Genomic DNA, 17,210 nt, shown 5'->3' on the forward strand with positions numbered 1-17,210 from the left:
ACACACTAGGATCTTTAGATCCTACATTAACTCTCGTATTTAACTTTGTCCTATTCGTACACAATAGGTCAACACGCGCAGCAGCCTGTCTGCACATTCAAGAACTTCATGGACTGTCGTCCAAGCTCATTCAGTGGCACCGAGGGGGCAGTGGGACTCCTCCATTGGTTCGAGAAGCTAGAATCTGTGTTCGAAATGTGTGAATGCCCTGAGGCTCGCAGGGTCAAGTACGCCACTGGCACTTTGGAAGGAATCGCGTTGACTTGGTGGAACGCGCAAGTACAGATCCTAAGGTTGGCAGCTGCTAACGCCACCCCTTGGAATGATTTCAAGGAATTGATCAAAAAGGAATACTGCACTCGTGAAGACATTCACAAGCTGGAAGATGAACTGTATCACTTGAAAATGGTTGGGTCAGAGATTGAAGCTTATACTAAGAGGTCGAACGAGCTGGCCGTTCTGTGTCCAACTATGGTGGACCCTCCATACAAGCGCATCGAGTTGTACCTCAAGGGTTTGGCGCCAGAAATCCAGAGCCACGTAACATCGGCCAATCTTGACAACATCCAGGCTATTCAACGCCTCGCTCATCGCATCACAGATCAGGCAGTGGAACAGAATAGACTGCCAAAACGTGTCAAGGCTACCACTACTGCTGTCACTACTTCTGCTACTCCTAGTGACAACAAGAGAAAATGGGAGGGGGATTCCAGCAAGGGATCAGTTTCTGTTCAGTCTCAGCAGCGCAAGACAAATGACTACCAGAATCCGAGTCAGCAATCATCTGGCAGTCAGGGGCAGGGTGGATATCGGGGAATTCACCCACTGTGTAATAAGTGCAACAGACACCACAGCGAAAGATGTCGCAGGGGACGTTGTCAAAGATGCCTCAAGATGGGTCATGAGGCTAAGGATTGTAGAAGCTCACGGCCAGCAAATCAGAACCAGCAACTCCCACCGCCAGCTCCACAGAACCAGCACCAGCAGCCACATCGTGGAAACCGGGGATGTTTCCAGTGTGGGGCTGAAGGCCACTACAAACGTGATTGCCCTCAACTGAACCAGAATCAGAATCGCAACAACAACAACCAGGGCAACGGGAACAACAACAACAACAACAACGGGGGAAACAACAACAACAATGGCAACGAAGCTCGGGGTCGTGCTTTTGTGTTGGTTCGGGGTGACGCAGTGAATGATCCCAATGTGGTTATGGGTAAGTTTCTTCTCGACGATATTTATGTTACTGTCTTATTTGATTCGGGTGCTGATACAAGTTATATGTCCTTAAAAATGAGTAAATTGTTAAAACGAACACCAACACCCCTAAACACCAAACATGTCGTAGAACTAGCAAATGGTAAGAGTGTAGAAGCCACGCACGTAATCAAGGGTTGTAACATTGTTTTAGCTGGTCAGACCTTCTCGATTGATCTTATACCCATAGTTTTGGGTAGCTTCGACGTTGTCATCGGTATGGATTGGTTATCCCAACATCACGCAGAGATTTTATGCAAGGAAAAGGTCATACGTATTCCTCGTTCTAGCCAAGAACCTCTCGAAGTTCAAGGCATCATCTCTTTCTTGAAGACGCATAAATGTTTACGAAAGGGGCACGCTGCAATTCTGGCACTTGTCACTGACGCATCAGCAAAGGAAAAGAAGCTGGAGGATATTCCAGTTGTACGTGACATTCCTCAGGTGTTTCCTGAAGATTTACCCGGTTTACCGCCTCATCATCAAGTCGAATTCCAGATTGAGTTAGCTCCTGGAGCAGCACCAATAGCCCGTGCACCGTATCGTTTAGCTCCAACCGAACTGGAAGAATTGTCGAAGCAGCTACAAGAGCTCTTGGTAAAGGGCTTTATTCGTCCAAGCTCTTCGCCTTGGGGAGCTCCAGTGTTATTTGTGAAAAAGAAAGACGGTACGTTCAGAATGTGCATCGACTACCGTGAACTGAACAAGGTGACGGTGAAGAACCGTTATCCTCTTCCGCGCATAGACGACTTATTCGACCAGTTGCAAGGGTCGTGTTATTACTCCAAGATAGACTTGAGGTCAGGATACCATCAGCTGAGAGTCCGGGATGAGGACGTCTCCAAAACCGCATTCAGAACTCGCTACGGTCACTACGAGTTTCTTGTCATGCCATTCGGGCTTACGAACGCGCCTGCAGTCTTCATGGATCTTATGAACAGGGTGTGCAAACCCTATCTTGACAAGTTCGTCATTGTCTTCATCGACGACATTCTGATCTACTCCAAGAGTCAGGAGGAACACGAGCAGCACTTACGTCTTATCTTGGAACTTCTTCGAAAGGAGCAACTGTACGCAAAGTTTTCAAAATGCGACTTCTGGCTTCGTGAAGTCCACTTCTTAGGCCATGTGGTGAACAGGGATGGGATTTATGTCGATCCATCCAAGGTAGATTCGATCAGGAACTGGCCTGCACCGCGTACACCGACGGAAATATGCCAATTCTTGGGTTTGGCGGGGCATTACAGACGATTCATTAAAGACTTTTCGAAGATCGCGCAGCCGCTTACTATGCTGACACAGAAAGGTGTCACCTACCGTTGGGGAGATTCACAAGAGACCGCTTTTCAATACCTAAAGGATAGGCTTTGCAGTGCACCTATTCTCTCATTGCCGGAGGGCACAGAGGACTTCGTGGTTTATTGTGACGCATCGATACAGGGTCTTGGTTGCGTATTGATGCAACGGGATAAGGTTATTGCTTACGCTTCGCGGCAACTCAAGATTCATGAACGGAACTACACGACGCACGATTTAGAGCTGGGAGCTGTTGTTTTCGCGCTTAAGATATGGCGACACTACCTGTACGGTACCAGGTGCATGATTTACACCGATCACAGGAGTCTCGAGCATATTCTTAAGCAAAAGGATTTGAACATGCGTCAACGGAGATGGGTTGAACTACTGAACGACTACGAATGCGCCATCAAGTATCATCCAGGCAAGGCCAATGTTGTGGCTGACGCCCTCAGTCGGAAAGACACTCTACCTAGGCGCGTACGAGCTTTGCAACTCACTATTCAGTCCAGTCTTCCTGCACAGATACGAGCTGCTCAGATAGAAGCATTGAAACCCGAAAACGTCATGGCTGAAGCCTTACGCGGTTCAAGGCAACGAATGGAACAAAAGGAAGACGGCGCCTACTATGTAACGGGGCGTATTTGGGTCCCACTTTATGGCGGTTTACGAGAGCTTGTGATGGACGAAGCACACAAGTCTCGCTACTCGGTACATCCAGGGTCGGACAAAATGTACCACGACACCAGAACTACTTATTGGTGGCCTAGCATGAAGGCCCACATCGCCACCTATGTTGGCAAGTGCTTGACCTGTGCAAGAGTCAAGGTTGAATATCAGAAACCCGCAGGCCTACTTCAACAGCCTAAGATACCTCAATGGAAATAGGAAGAAATTTCCATGGATTTCGTTACAGGCCTACCTAGATCTCAGCGTGGGAACGATACAATATGGGTAATCGTGGATCGACTCACCAAGTCTGCACACTACCTAGCTATAAAGGAAACGGATAAGTTCTCCACTCTCGCAGACATTTATCTTAAAGAAGTTGTTTCGAGGCACGGGGTGCCCACCTCCATCATTTCGGATCGGGATGCACGATTCACGTCAGAGCTATGGCAAGCGATGCATAAATCCTTCGGCTCACGTTTAGACATGAGCACAGCGTACCATCCTCAGACCGATGGGCAGTTTGAGCGAACAATCCAAACTCTTGAAGACATGCTTCGAGCATGTGTTATTGATTTCGGCAACGACTGGGAAAAGCATCTCCCTTTGGTGGAGTTTTCGTATAATAACAGTTACCACACCAGCATACAAGCCGCTCCATTCGAGGCATTGTACGGGCGTAAATGTCGGTCACCTCTCTGTTGGGCAGAGGTGGGGGATAGTCAGATCACGGGTCCAGAGATTGTAGTGGACGCCACAGAAAAGATTGCACAGATACGACAACGCATGGCGGCAGCACGCGACCGTCAGAAAGCCTACGCGGATAAGCGTAGGAAGCCTTTGGAATTTCAGGTCGGGGACCGGGTTTTACTAAAAGTCTCACCCTGGAAGGGTGTGGTTCGTTTTGGCAAACGGGGCAAACTTATTCCACGGTATGTCGAACCGTTCGAGATCATTGAGAAAATAGGCAAAGTGGCCTACAAGCTAAACCTACCAGCTGAACTCGGTGCAGTTCACAATGTATTTCACGTGTCGAATCTGAAGAAGTGCCTGTCAGATGAGACCCTCATAGTCCCTTTTAAGGAACTCACTATCGACGAGCGGTTGCAGTTCGTCGAGGAACCAGTTGAAATCACGGACCGGGATGTTAAGGTCCTCAAACACAAGAGAATCCCTCTTGTTCGAGTTCGTTGGAACTCCCGACGTGGCCCAGAGTACACCTGGGAACGCGAAGACCAAATGAAAGAAAAGTACCCCCAGTTATTCAGAACCAAAGCATCCACTACTGAGACTGAAGCTACTACTACTGAATTTCGGGACGAAATTCCAAATCAACGGGGGGATGATGTGACACCCCAGGAAAACCAGTGAACAATACAGCTTACCTAGCTTCCTCAGTGAGTGCGTGCCAAATTTTGGGTCGAAATTTCTTTTAAGTTGGGGATAATGTGACGACTCGAATTTCCAAGATTTCTATTTCGCATTTATTGCACGTTCATTGTTCGTGTAGTTAATTATTTGCAAAATTGATTGCTATGGAATGGTATACGTTTTGATGCAATAAATCGTATTGTGTGATTGTGCATGGTTGTTTGATTAATTGTGATAGACTTGTCAATTATGTGAACTTGGTGGTGAAACTGTGAAATGCTTGTAAGATGGTATGCTTGTGTAAAATATAATTATTCAGGGTGTATTGAGTAATTAGTGAAAACTTAATTATACTTAACCCTAATCCTTCACTAAACCACACACACAAAAATCCAAGCACGTAGTTCACAATTCTCTGGCAATCATCACCAAATCATTGGCAAGACATCACAAGTTTGATTCCTCTCTTTCTCTAGGATCAACACAAGGTAATTGTAATGATTGTTTGTTGATTATTTGATTGATATCAACTCTTGATTCTTGTAATTCTTGCAAACCCTAGTTCTTCATGTGATAGGCTGTGATTTTGATTTGATTCTGGATTTATCGGTGATGATGATTAGTTGTATGATTGATAGATGGTTCCTGTAATGATTATAGGTTGATTATTGTTGATCATAAGTAGATTGATTATGATTCTGCCGTCACTGTGTATGATATTAGGGTTAGAACCTAAGAAAAACGTAACTGTTATGATGCAAAATCGAATGATTGAATTGTGTCTCAGAGTTTTGTGACTAGTATAATGGCCCGCGTTTTAACCATGGATGCTTGTCCGACTTTTGTCCTTGTGATGAAGTCCGAGCTTTAACCCCACTCTTATATTCCGAGTTCTTTGTAAATGAAAGTGGTCCGAGCTTTAATCATTTGAGTGGTCCGAAGTTAATGGGAAGTAAGATGTCCGAATTATATACATCACATGAAGTCCGAGTTTCTTAAACAAAATGGTGGTCCGACTTTTGTAAAAGATAGAGGGTCCGAGCTTTCAAATTAGTCCGAATTCTTTTGATGGGTATTGCATGGTCCGAGTTTTGGGCCTTGGGCCTCTAGTCCGACTTTTTTAAACAGGAAGCCCCCCCCCCCACCTTTGTCCGAGTTTTGTGGGGTGCATGATGTCCGAGGTTCAAGGGGGGTGGTAGTCCGAACTTTTATCATGCCCTTGGGGTCCGAGTTTTAGAATACAAAGCCTTGTGTCCGACCTTTTTTTTTATATAGATTTGGTCCGAGTTTCATGTTGTGTGGACAAGAGGTCCGGCATGGTGAGTGACCTATTGATCCGAGGCTATTGCATGAATATATGATCTGAGTTTTGGTTGCCTGTTAAGTGACTAACTTGGTAGGTGTTAACGGTGTTACATTTATTAGATATGTACAGTTTATGCCGATTGTTTAGTCTGGTAAACCGAAAAGTGTGTTATTGATAAACTACGTTAGATTGTAAATTCACTTAAGCATGTTAACTCCGTTGTGACTGTAAGGATGTTAACACAGTAGACGTGTGACATTGCTAGTGTGTAAATCCTGTTAAGTGCGTTAAATTGGTGAAGTATGTCAACTGCATGTTCTCCCTATCAAGCATGAATTGTATGAAAATGATTAACTGGTTGTAATGCCTGATGTTAACTGTTACACACACTTTGTGATTAACTTTGCATGCGAAACCTTACCAACATATACTGACTGTGAACACATGCATACTCTAGGCTTTGATTGATTACTTGTGAGTGCATAACCTAGCATACCGAGCAAACCAAGGTGAGTTCACACAGCCAAGGCATGGGGTTCCCAGGGTGGGAATGGGATTGGATTACTTTATTGTACATACTCAGTTGATAGAACCTAACGATAAGAATACGACTAGACTAGTAACACTTATTGAACTGATCTTCGCACACCTGCCAAGGGTCGGCCGCGATATTATGACTGACTTCGCACACCTGCCTTTGGAAGGCCGCGAACTGAAATTTACTAATCTTCGCACACCTGCCTGGTAGGCCGCGATACAGATAAACCTAGTCTAGAATACTCGGGATGAACATCCCCTAATATCTTCGCATACCTGCCTTGGAGGCCGCGATGGAAACTAATACGATACATGACATAACGAACGAACATACTACTACTCACACTATACTATTACTGAACTCTTAACTGTGAACTCGCTCAACTAGTTGTTGATCCTCTGTTACATGCCTTGCAGGTCGTTAGATACTTATGGAGCTTGCACAGGGAGGAGCAGGTCGTTGTGGAGCAGGGATTATGTTTTGAAACTTATTGAACTTATGTTACACATTTGGGTTTTCGTACTTATGCTTCCGCTATACTTTGAAACTATGATTATGTTTTGAACACCTATCGTATTGAATGATTGGTTTACATTTATTATACTTGATATTAATTACATGTTCGATATGATTGGTGGCTTGATCCTGGTCATGTCACGCTCCCAAGCGGTGGTACTCCGCAGGTGGATTTTGGGGGTGTGACAGATGATGACAATGCAATTGCTCAAATGTTGTCTGAAAGCGAGAATGCGACTGGCTCTCAGTTAGCTCGCCCAATCATTGTTGACTCACAAGCATCTTCTTCTGTCAACAATCTCGTTTCAAATGAGGTGTTTAATGATGCTGTCGATTACAATTTGTCATCGGAAGATGAGGAGTATGTTGATGCAAATGATGGTGAAGCACCGCGTCCGGTTCAAGGTACTTCAGAAGCAACGGATCCAGTGTCTGCGCCAATTATCCAAGAAGAAAATGCATCATCTTCTACAACTCAACAGCTTTAGAATGATATCGGGAATTTAAATATGAATAACTTGAGGTCAAATGTTGAAATTCCTCCAGTTTCTGAAACCCGAATTCATAACATTCATCCTCAGCAGAATATTATAGGTGATGTTCTCAGTGGTGTAAGGACAAGGAATCAAATCAGAAACAACGAAAATGCTGGCTTGTATGCTGAGATACGAGAATCGGGATAACAAAATGATTGGTCTTTCGCCTGCTATGTTAGCCAAGAAGAGCCTAGATCTTGGAAGGAGGCATTGAAAGATGATTCCTGGGTGGAAGCCATGCAAGAAGAACTTCAGCAGTTCGAGAAGTTGGGCGTATGGAAATTGGTTGATAGGCCCGACAACTACAAGAAGATCGGAACTCGTTGGGTGTTTAAGTGCAAGAAGGACGACCGTGGGATTGTTGTCCGAAACAAAGCAAGGTTAGTTGTTCAAGGCTTCAGTCAGATCGAAGGTATTGACTACAATGAAGTGTATGCACCTGTTGCACGTCTGGAGGCTATTAGAATCTTTCTAGCCTACGCATCTTTCAAGAAATTCAAGGTGTACCAGATGGATGTTAAAAGTGCTTTTCTTCACGGAGTAGTCGAAGAGGAAGTATATGTCGAGCAACCACCGGGGTTTGAAGATCCATTACATCCAGACAGAGTTTTACTGCTTAGCAAGGCGTTATATGGTCTTCATCAAGCGCCTCGGGCCTGGTATGAGACACTGTCTACCTACCTGCTGAGCAATGGGTTTAGACGGGGTTTGATCGATTGTACCCTCTTCATCAAGGAAAAAGGTGAAGATCTTCTGTTGGCACAGGTGTATGTCGATGACATTATCTTTGGTTCTACCGATGATAAATTATGCAAGGAATTTGAAAAGGTGATGCAAGATCGATTCGAGATGAGTGCGATGGGTGAAATGACGTTCTTCTTGGGTTTGCAAGTTAATCAGTCCGAATCTGGAATTTTTATCCATCAAACCAAGTACGTCGGAGACATCTTGAGCCGGTTCCAGATGTCGGATTCGAAGCCAATTTCTACTCCTCTTCCGCAGAATCACGGGATTACTCCGGATGAAAAAGGGGATGCTGTAGACTCTTCACTTTATCGTGCTATGATTGGATCTTTAATGTATCTCACCGCATCAAGACCCGACATTATGTATCCAACGTGCCTTCTCGCCAGATACCAAGCAAATCCGAAGGTCTCTCACTATGCTACATTCAAAAGGATTTTTCGTTATCTGAAGGGTTGCCCTGACACCGGGTTATGGTACCCTAAGGATGATAACTTCGATCTCAAGGCTTACAGTGAGTCTGATTTCGGCGGCTGCAAGAAGGATGGAAAATCAACTACAGCAGGATGTCAGTTCTTAGGCAATCGCCTAGTCACTTGGCAGTGCAAGAAGCAGATATGTGTGGCTACATCTACATATGAAGCGGAATACATTGCTGCGTCTAGTTGCTGCTCCCAGGTTCTATGGATCCAACAACAGATGCGGGACTACGGTTTTGAATTCCTAACTACTCCTATTTATGTTGATAATGAAGCTGCTTTACAGATCACTAGAAATCCTGTACAGCACTCAAAAACGAATCACATCGATATTAAATATCACTTCATACGTGATTGCTTTGAAAACAGACTTATCGATGTGGTTCACATTCATACCGATCACCAACGTGCCGACCTTTTTACCAAAGCATTTGATAAATCAAGATTCGATTATTTACTTTTGGTAAACGGCATAAAGGTGAAGCAAGAGTAACCGACATCGGGAAATCGTTTTTGTAAATATTTTTCTAAAACCAAAAATCCAAAAATATGTTTTTACTTTATTTTATTTTTGAATTTTAGGGGGAGAAAGTTTCAAGAAAAATATAAAAACATTGAAAAACCACAAAAATATAAAAATATGTCTTTAATTTATTTACTTTCTGCATTTAAGGGGGAGAAAATTCAGAAAAACACAAAAACAATAGAAAAACAAAAATGAGTTTCTTGGTAATATAAGGGAAAATGATATTACATCAGAGGTCGGTCGAAACATGTTTCTAGAAATTAAAGAAAAGAAAATGATAAGTAGCTCTACTAATGATGTACCGGTAGACTCACGATCATTTTAAAGTATGCAGGAGATATAAACATAACGAACTGAAAACCGCGTGGGAACCGCTCATTGGCATATAGTCTTGGTATCGAAATTTCGTTTGATAGATTGCCGAGGTTCTGAGATATTCGGGGTTTATGCTGTTTATCATCTGGGTATCATGGTTGTTTCTATAAAAGACAAAGTCTTAGTTCTTCCATGATACCATACATACTTGTACATAAATTCATACTGCATTCGACCTCAATAAGTGATAAACAATCACATGTCCATACAAAATAAGTGATAAAATATCACATTTATCCGGGAGTCAAGTTCGTCTCTCTGCTGTACGGAAGTACTGACCTGTTCACGGACTTGCTCCTGTGCCCTCATGCATCGAAAATCAAGTTCCTCATCAATAAGTGATTCTATCACATAGGGCTTGTTTTCAACTCAAATAAGTGACTTGTTCACATGTTATATACGTTAAAAACGGATGATAAATGGTATACTCCCCAGTAAGATGAACTCTCGTGCATACCTTGATACGGGAATGTGTCGTGAGTGGATGAACACCGGTCGGTAAGTATAAATCATACCTTAAATGTATCTCATTGTATTATGATTACACTTGATCGCTGAGTTTAAGTGGATAACAATATCGGTAATTGTGGTAGAATACTTATCCGCGTCTGTAAAAGAATTTTAAAAGGAAATGTGTTTTGACAAAAGACCGCAAGCTGATATGATTCTCTTCGCCAGAAACTCGCAAAAATATTGTTGTGTTTGTACATATTTATTTACTGCTTAGTTTTATTGTCTTATTTTAAACAGTTTTGTCGTTTGGTGCATATCAGCATGACATTAGCGGTGATGTCGTTTGATAACATTCAAAGGATATTAAAATTGTTGTCTTTTATTTTATCAAAAATCCAAAAAGATTTTCAATTTAATATTATTTTTGATTAACTGATGTTGGTGCTCGATCCGATACCTGGCAAGCCGAGATACTTCATAAAACTAACCTTTGCAGAACTTCATAACGGACAATTTTTCAAAATGGTCAATTCTGAAAACCTCTAAATTTTTGAAGGGTTTGAATTGGAAATTCCCAAAATCCAAAGTGTTGGTGGAAATCTGATCCTTCGAGAAAGCAATGGCCCTCGAAAGATCAGATGGTCAATGAAAGTCAATGAAAGTCAATCATCTCAGTCGAAAGATGAATTAGTCAACGAAGGATTTGACTAATTTGATCTTTCGAGCTGATCAGACCTTGTTGAAAGATGGATAAGGTTGAAAGATATCCTTCGAGGATTCCCACAAATATCTGGTATCCTTCGATCCAGATCTTTCAAATATCTGGTATCTTTCGATCCAGATATGGATCCTTCGACCCAAAGCTGATCTTTCGAAACACCTTTTCATCTTTCGAAAAGTCATTGATCCTTCGAGACGGTTCGACTTTCGAGGTCAGAGTATAAAAGGTGTCATCTTCTTCATTTCAACATAACAGTTTCAAATTTCATCACTCAAAACCCTCTGATCATCCCGAAACTCTGCCAAAATCAAAACAAGTTAAAATATCAGGATTTTTATATAACATTCGGTAGGATAATCCTGAATTTCTTAACAAACAACATTATGAAATCTTCATTTGATCATGTTATATTACCCTTTATTGTTCTTATTTTCAGTTTATGAAAATCATGGATAAAATGTGTTTTATATACAATGTGTTAATGTTGCAAGCATAGTGTTAGGTTTTGATGATCATCAGTTCTGTCCGGATGAAACATGGAATGGTTAAATCTTGATGTCAAGGGTTGTGGGTTTGGGTTAAACAGTGTCTTGTTTGGGTGTTTGGTCTAAATCGATTCATGTGTTTGTGGTTATTATCCGGGTTGTGTTTAGTGTCCGAGTTGGTCTAAGATGTTGATGTTTTAAATGGATTTTAATGTTGTTGTTATCTGGTATAAAACATACTTGAAACCCACTTAAAACTGTTACCGGAAATTAAACTCAAAATGTTCACCGGAAAATCATCCGATGAATCGTGTTGCCGGAAATCAACACGAAGGATGTTGATTCTCAACCTCGAAAGATGTGTTGCAAAATATCTTTCGAATTGAGACTCGAAAGATGTTAAGTTTATCGAAGGATTCATCCTTCGATTGATCAGACCTTTCGAATGATCAAGATATCTTTCAAATTTATGATCTTTCGAAAGATGATCCTTCGATAAGGAATTTCATCCTTCGAGGAAAGTAACATCTTTCGAACAGTCTGTCATCCTTCGAGCCATGTTTCAATCCTTCGATGGCTAAATGGCATCCTTCGAGGATTCAACACTTAGAAATTTTTCAAGAAATTGAAATTTTTCTAAGTGTGAAATCCTTGTTGACTGTTTGACTGGTTTCTCATTACGTGTCATTGTTTTGATGTACAGAAATGGCACCGAAAGTGAGGAAGGAACGGGCAAAGCCAACGAAGAAGGAAAAATCTGAGGTTGAATCTATGTCTGAACCTAGACATAACATGGCTGCTTATCTACAACCTGAAGGCAAGATCAGTCCGGAATTCACGGGAATAATGGAGTATCTTCATCGCGCTCGTATCAACTATGCAATCACTACACAGCACACTGCTTATCAGTCTCATATCAAGGAGTTCTGGAATTCGGCTGTGGTTGAAACAGTAGATAACAAAGAAGTGGTTAGTGGATCAGTTGCTGAGAAACCTGTGGTGATTACAGAGAACACCATCAGAGCACGTTTGCAACTAGGAGATCAACCAAAAGATTCTACTTCTATTGATTTACAATGTCAGCGGGGCTTACTGATGAGGCTACGGTACAGCGATAATGTTCTTGCAAATCAGATCAACAAAGGTTTCATGCCGCTTCGATACAAGTTCTTGTTGCATATTCTCATTCACTGCCTGAGCAACAAACGTTCTGGATATGATCTGTCGCCGATTGAATTGACGGGATTGTTTACGGCTTTGATTCTGAACAAGCCGTTCAACATATCACGTTATATTTTCGACAATCTGAAAGAAAATGCTCGAAGGCCACTCCCGTCAGCAACTCAACGAACATCTACGAAGTTTTGGCTATATCCTAGATTCTTGCAGATGATGATTGATGATCAGATTCCTGATCTTCCTAAAGCTGAAGCAGATGTTCTACCTGTCAATCCGATGAACTAACGTATACTGCTGATTTTCAAGTCCATGTCCAAGTATAAGGAATCGGATCCAATTAGAAAGCTTATTGGTCATCTCGATGTTCCGACTTACGAGGCACCGCAGAACAACGAATGGCGTCGAGATGCGAGTGATTCTGATGATGAAGAGCCAAGGTTAATCGCTTTGGCTAACACGCAGCTCGGGGCTAAGCACGGAATCAAAGCATCAAGCAAGAGATCTGCCGGCAGTTCCAGTGCTGCAGCACATGTTGAAGTTGATGTTAATGTTGCTGCGGAAGAAGTTCAGGGTGTATTCATCAAATCTGATGTCCGTAGTAATGTGGTTGGTTCTACGGCTGGTGAGACTGGTGGTACTGTAGTTGGTGAGACAGGCGGTAGTGCAGGTGGAGATGGTGGCCCTGCAAGTCAGTCAGGCGATGTTGCGACTGACAAAGGTAAAGGAAAGGCAGATGAGCCGAGGAGATTGGTGGATGAAAGTAGTTCGTCTTCTGAAGATGAAGGCGGTTCTTGTAATGGTGGTTCTTCTTCTGAGGATGATAATCCTCCTCCACCTGGGATGCGTAAGGTCTATGATAATCGCGGGAATCTCCGTGGTCTTGAACGAATAGAGAAGACGGCTAGAACCAGAGAATCTGACAAAGATGAGGATTATATCCCTGCCGCTCCTGGTTTGATTAGAAAAAGGAAAGCAAAAAGACAGGGTATTCGTGCTTCAAAGAAAACTGCTGGTGATGCTCCTATTCCTGTTTCTATTCAGCATTCAACGGCTCCAGAGCAACAGCTACCTCCTGTTAGTGATCAATTGACTGCATCAGAGATGCTGGAGCTGATGTCTTCTTCTCAGACGTCTTCTGGGACGCGCACGGTGACTGTTGATCAACAGCCGCCTGCAACTCCCGTCTCAGGTACACATGTCCGACCTCCTCTTGTTATTAATGGTCCAACAGGTGCTTCTGGTCAGGCTGGTCAGTCTGGCTCCTCAGGACTTGAGCCTTCGCGACCGACTCTGGCAGAGACTTTGTCTGTTTTATCTGAAGCTGAAAAGATTCAATTCCTGATCGAACAAGTCAGTGAATTGGGTTCCATAGTCGGTCGGCATACAAGAACGATTGAAGAGTATCGTGTGCAGCGAACACAGGATGTGGTGGCACACAACACGCTGGTTTCAATTGTTAATGCTCAGAATCTCAAGATTAAGGAACAGGCCCTAGAAATTGAAAGGTTGAAGGAAGCGAACAGAGCTCATGACAGGGAGGTCGAAATAATGAAAGGGCATAGTACTGTGTTAGAGAATGAGGCAAAAGCGTTAAGGCAGATGCATGAAGAGCTGTCAGAGCGCTATAAAAATCGCGATGATCGATTAATAGAAGGCTTCAAGCCTGTTCAAGCAAATTTCAAGAAGTTGGAACACAAAGTAGGTACGCTGTGGAATGAAAGGTGCAAAGCATTAGACATCGTTCCCTCAAAGCGTGGCGATGACAAAGACGATGATGCAGCAAATCCTGATCAACCAGCTGCCTCAGGTTCCGGTGCAACTGCATCCGGTGCTGCAGGTGGGTCTGATACATCTCAAGCTGCTCCTACTGCTCCTTCAACAGCTACTACTGGCCCATCGGAGCAGACAGAAATGCTAGAAACTTCGACAGGGCTTTAGCATGTTAGTCTGGAACCAGAAGCGTTTGCAGATCTCCCTGAATCCTCAGCTGTTCATCAATATCATCCAGTCACGGGTGAACTGTTAGAAGAGGGAGAACATGTTACCGAAATGTCTGATGAACGGGTACTGGCTCTGAAAGAGTTGGATGAAGTTGATGTGAACATGATTGATGCTACTCCATTGGTTCCGGACCAAACCGATTTCTCTACAATTGATGAAATCTTCATCGGTTCGGATCCGGAACGTCCTGTCTATGTTGGGCAAGATAATGAGGAGTTTAATGCTCTTGATGATGAGTATGTGGCAGAAAAGACAGCAGAATTTGCCAATCTTTCTTCAGATTCTCCTACAGCTCAAGAAAACCGTGAGAAGACTGTGAACGAATGGCGAGCGGATTTCCTAGCTAGGAATCCTCCTCCGCTCACTCCGTTGGATCAGGTTAATTACATGAGTCTGGAAAAGAATCAGGTTCGGGGTCGTATTATTAGTTGGATGTTCATTAAGGAACTTCACTGCATGGTTGTGAAGCGAGAATGCGGTCTTCAGTACTTCAGGTCTCTTCTCAGCATTTTGTCACTTCCTTACTATGATGTTGCAGTTTTGGCTCAACTAAATGTTATTAATCGAGTCGAAGAAAAGATGGTGGACCTGTTTGCAAAGAAGATCAGGTTGGAAAGAAGAAGGGGTTGGAAGGATCCGCTATACAAGCCGCAGTTTCCTCGATACGAGCAGATCAGGTTTACGCTTGATCCAGAAACCAACACTGCTCGCTATCGTTTGGTTTATGATCCTCCAAAGTTGATGAAGAAGATACCTTTGTTGAAAATGAAGACGGATTTTCTGGGGAACTTTCGTTGCTGGGTTTATGATGCGGATACTGGAGAAGCCGTGATCTTATTCCGAGATAGTCAAGAGAACTTTCGAATAATAGATCCGATGTGGATTACTAACATGTCCAGGTCGGATATTATTATTCTTAAGGATCACGAGATCAACTACCTGGTTAGAGATCGTGAACAAGCAATGAAGTTTCAGAAGATGGCCTTGTACTGCTTCAATCTACTGGTTAATGCGGGAAGTGCATGGTCATCGCATCACTTGACAGTTGAAAGGATGTCTGAGACTTAAAGACACGAAGATCGAGACAAAGCTACAGCCAAGGGGGAGTTTGTTGGTGCACTTGTGTCTGTACTTTGTCTGTATTTTGTAATGATATAAAACGATGTCTTTGTTAGTCTTGTTTACGTCTTTTGTTGGTTTGTATATGTGTTTGAATGTAAGTTTGACCAAGTCAACCATCCTCCTGGTTTGACTTGGCCAAACAGTCAACACTTAGTTTGTAACATATGTTGTGTCGAAGGATGTCATCGAAGGATTGTTCATATCCTTCGATGACCTCGAAGGATAACCTTCGATGGATACAAATGGACCTCGAAGGATATACCATCCTTCGAGGTATATGTGGATCCTTCGGAAGGTTTCTGGTCGATAGATGATCTTTCGACAGACATTCTGATCCTTCGACACAATCTATCTGTTATGGGTATATATACCCATGTATGGTTCACTTCACAAAAAGACAGTAAGATTTCCGATAGAGTTGTATGTGAGTGAACCAAGTCTTGTAGAGAGTATTTTCAGTTTGGTCAAGGGCTGTAACCGTGTCCACTGAAATACAAGGGAAAACTTTGATATCTTGTGTGTCTACTCTTTCTCTTGTAGCTTGTGTTTCTCTTATAAACTATCGGTTTGCATTCTAGCTTGGATTCCGCACTTGCTAGAGTGTTAAACATAACAAGGATAAGGTTTAACCTCGTCCTCCGAGGGACCTACAGGTTAAAATCAAAGCAAGACAATATGTGTTGCAAGGAGAAACCCTCTACAAAAAGGGTTACCTTGCCCCCTTGCTAAGATGTGTTGGTCCAGAGCAAAGTAAGCATTTGATCAAAGAAATTCACGAAGGCGTATGTGGAGCCCATTTTGGAGCAAGGTCGGTGGTTGCAAAACTCATGAACCTCGGATATTTTTGGCCCTCAATGCATCGTGACACCACCGAGCAATTGAAGAAATGTGATGCTTGTCAGATTCATGCACCAATCCCAAAAAGTCCCAAGCACGATCTTGTCCCAATAACCTCGGCATGGCCATTCCATAAGTGGGGAATGGACATTGTTGGACCATTCCCTCCAAGCAAAGGAGGAGTGAAATTCTTGCTAGTGGCAATAGACTATTTCACCAAATGGCCCGAGATTAAACCCCTTGCAAAGATCACAGGCAAACAGGTCATTGACTTCGTTTGGGAAAACATCATCTGCCGCTATGGATTACCGGGAGTGATTGTCACCGACAACGGAAAGCAATTCGCTGAAAAGCCTTTCAGCCTTTGGTGTAAAGAGTACAGGATCAACCAGATCTTCAGCTCAGTGGCTTACCCGCAATCAAATGGCCAGGTTGAAAGGGCAAATCGAAGCATAGTGGAAGGCATCAAGACAAGATTAGGAAGATATGAAAGCAATTGGCTCGAAGAATTGCCTAGTGTTCTATGGGCAATTAGAACAACCGAAAAAACAAGCCACAAGAAAACACCTTATAGCTTGGTATTTGGATCCGAGGCCATAATCCCTGCTGAAATAGGAGTTGTAACCCAACGAATTGTCAACATGGATCCCGAAACGAACCAAAAAGAGACCATGTTGAATTTACAAATCCTAGAGGAAGCCCGAGATCAAGCCGCAATTCAAGAAGCCAAATATAAGCAGCAAATGGAAGCCTACTACAACAAGAAGGTCAAGAATGAACGATTCAAGCCAGGGGACCT

The sequence above is a fragment of the Helianthus annuus genome, chromosome 9 (assembly GCF_002127325.2).
Source record: "Helianthus annuus cultivar XRQ/B chromosome 9, HanXRQr2.0-SUNRISE, whole genome shotgun sequence".
Lineage (NCBI taxonomy): Eukaryota > Viridiplantae > Streptophyta > Magnoliopsida > Asterales > Asteraceae > Helianthus > Helianthus annuus.